Raw genomic sequence first — 3,277 nt, 5'->3', positions numbered from 1 at the left:
GGGATTAATCAGACACGGTGATAATAATCAATGAATTAGTAACAGAAAGAGAAAAGGAAAAGAAGATGGAAAACATTCTTATCAGAATATAATGTATGAAAAGTATGGAAAAATTTAATGCTAGATAATGTGAGTCTTGATGTGTTCATATGCAAATCAGAGTGAAACATAGAAGAGTAATTGAATTTACTCATTCCTGAAACATATAGGAACAACAAAGCTGATTTTCTGATGTTGAATGAATAATGTACAAAATAGAGTATTACAGATAAATGCTCTTGGGATCCTAAAATTATAATCAATTGTTGTATACAGCATAAAATGTAAGATTTTCAAAAGATGAAAAACAAAAAGACAGGAAAAGCTGCAGTTCTCCCGTGAGAGGGCCTTTGTATTAGAGCCAGCCTTTGCTCAGCAGTGGAAGACTCCAACTTCTCTGTCTGTACTCTTCAGGGATGAATCATGTGGCAGTGGAAAATGCGTTCGGGCTAGACCAGCAGTTTGCTGGCCTAGACCTGAACTCTTCAGATAATCAGACTGGAGGAAGTACAGCAAGCAAAGGGCGCTATATCTCTCCTCATTTAAGGAACACAGAAGCTACTAAAGGATTCTATGACAAAGACAGTTCAGGGTGGAGTTCTAGTCAAGATAAGGATGCATACAGCAGTTTTGGGTCACAGGGTGATTCGAGAGCGAAGTCTAGCTTCAATGGAGATCGTGGAAGTGGATCAAAGGGAAGGTTTGATAATCATGGACGGGGAGATTATGATGGCATTGGCAGCCATGGAGATAGAAGTGGCATTGGCAAATTTAAAAGAGGTGGAAATAGTCGCTGGTGTGACAAATCAGATGAATATGACTGGTCAAATCCACTCCCACCAAGTGAACGCTTGGAACAGGATCTCTGGCAGCAATACTTGAATTAATTTTGAGAAATATGATGATATTCCAGTCGAAGCAACAGGCAACAACTGTCCTCCACACATTGAAAGTTTCAGTGATGTCGAGATGGGAGAAATTATTATGGGAAACATTGAGCTTAATTGTTATACTCACCCAACTCCAGTGCAGAAGCATGCTATTCATATTATCAAAGAGTAAAAAGACTTGATGGCTTGTGCTCAAACAGGCTCTGGAAAAACTGCAACATTTCTCTTGCCCATCTTGAGTCAGATTTATGCTGATGGTCCAGGAGAAGCTCTGAGGGCTATGAAGGAAAAAGGAAGATATGGGCTTTGTAAACAGTATCCAATCTCCTTGATACTGGCAACAACGAGATAATTGGCAGTACAGATCTATGAGGAAGCCAGAAAATTCTCATACCAGTCTAGAGTCCGTCCTTACATGGTTTATGCCGGTGCTGAAATTGGTCAGCAGATTCGAGACTTAGAACGTGGATGCTACTTGTTAGTAGCTACTCCAGGACGTCTAGTGGGCATGATGGAGAGAGGGAAGATTGAGTTAGACTTCTGCAAATACCTGGTGTTAGATGAAGCTGACCGGATGTTAGATATGGGGTTTGAACCTCAGATACAAAGAATAGTTGAACAAGACACTATTCCTCCAAAAGGTGTCCTCCAAACTGTGATGTTTAGTGTTACTTTTCCTAAGGAAATACAGATGCTGGCCCTTGATTTTTTTAGATGAGTACATATTTCTGGCTGTAGGAAGAGTTAGGTCTACTTCAGAGAACATCACACAAAAAGTGGTTTGGGTGGAGGAGATAGACAAAAGGTCATTTCTGCTTGACCTTCTAAATGCAACAGGAAAGGATTCCCTTACTCTAGTGTTTGTGGAGACCAAAAAGGGGGCAGATTCACTGGAGGATTTCTTATACTATGCTTGTACCAGTATCCATGGAGACCATTTTCAGAGAGATAGGGAAGAGGCCCTTCACCAGTTCCGCTCAGGAAAAGGCCCAATTCTAGTGGCTACAGCAGTAGCAGCAAGAGGACTGCATTCCAAGGTGATGCATGTTCTTAATTTTGACCTGCCTAGTGATATCAAAGAATATGTGCATCACATAAGCTGTACAGGGCATGTGGGAAACCTTGGTCTTGCCACCTCATTCTTTAATGAAAGGAATATAAATATCACTAAGGGCTTGTTGAAGCAAAACAAGAAGTGACATCTTGGTTAGAAAGCATGGCTTTTGAACATCACTACAAGGGTAGCAGTCGTGGACATTCTAAGAGCAGTCGATTTAGTGGAGAGTTTGGTGCCAGAGACTATCAACAGAGTAGTGGTGCCAGCAGTTCCAGCTTCAGCAGCAGCCATGCAAGGAGCAGTCAAAATGGTGGAGGTGGCCATGGCAGCAGCAGTGGATTTGGTGGAGGTGGCTACGGAGGCTTTTACAACAGTGATGGATATGGAGGAAATTATAACTCCCAGGGGGTTGACTGGTGGGGTAACTGAGCCTGCTTTGTAGTAGGTCACACTGCCAAACAAGCTAATATGGAAACCACATGTATCTTAGCCAGACTATACCTTGTGTAGCTTCAAGAACTCGCAGTACATTACCAGCTATGATTCTCCACAGAATTTTTTTTTTTTTAAGGGAGCTCAAGGTCACAAGCAAAGATGAAAGGAACAATAAGCAGCCCTGTTCTGAAGGTGGTTTGAAGACTTTATTGCTGTAGTTTGAATTAACTTCCCTCCGGCCTACCCCTATCTCAAACTGCATTTATAATTTTGTGACTGAGGATCATTTGTTAATGTACTGTGCCTTTTTTTTTTTTTTTTTTTTTTTTTTTGAGACAGGGTTTCTCTATATAGCCCTGGCTGTTCTGGAACTCACTTTGTAGACCAGGCTGGCCTCAAACTCAGAAATCCACTTGCCTCTGCCTCCTGAGTGCTGGGATCAAAGGCTTGTGCCACCATACCTGGCTTGTACTGTGACTTTAACTTTAGACAACTTTTTTTACAGGAGGGAGCAGGTAGGAGGTCTTCAGGAAATGCTATCTCTGTAGAATCTAGGTGCTTATCAGCAGGGTGCAGCCTCTGCCCTGAGGCTATTGTTCAGCAGGGCAGTGGTAGGCATAAACAAGATAACAGCCTGGCAGGAAATCACCCAGGTGGTGTAGAACAGTGGCTGCAAAGGTCTGGGAGGCTCCAACAGTTTTTGACAAAATAAATTTACTGAACTTGGGCTAAAATCAAACCTTGGCACACAAACCTTGTGATACAACTTAACAGGACTCATCAATTCATCCATAAATAATATAAGGAAAGACTCAAGTGGTAGGTAGCCTGTCTTAAGGCTTTTGATACTTGCAGA

The 3,277-nt window shown here is 41.9% G+C and overlaps 1 pseudogene across 1 annotated transcript; it reads left to right on the top strand.

Moving 5' to 3' along the window:
* Positions 1–448: 448 nt before the first annotated feature.
* LOC110314830 lies at positions 449–2,576 on the top strand (annotated as a pseudogene). Its single transcript, XR_002380190.2, has one exon. The product of XR_002380190.2 is annotated as an ATP-dependent RNA helicase DDX3X pseudogene (transcript).
* The last annotated feature ends 701 nt before the right edge of the window (positions 2,577–3,277 follow it).

This window comes from Mus pahari, unplaced genomic scaffold (genome assembly GCF_900095145.1).
Source record: "Mus pahari unplaced genomic scaffold, PAHARI_EIJ_v1.1 scaffold_11851_1, whole genome shotgun sequence".
NCBI lineage: Eukaryota > Metazoa > Chordata > Mammalia > Rodentia > Muridae > Mus > Mus pahari.
The sequence above is the reverse complement of the archived record's forward strand: the minus strand, read 5'-3'. Positions and strand labels throughout refer to the sequence as shown.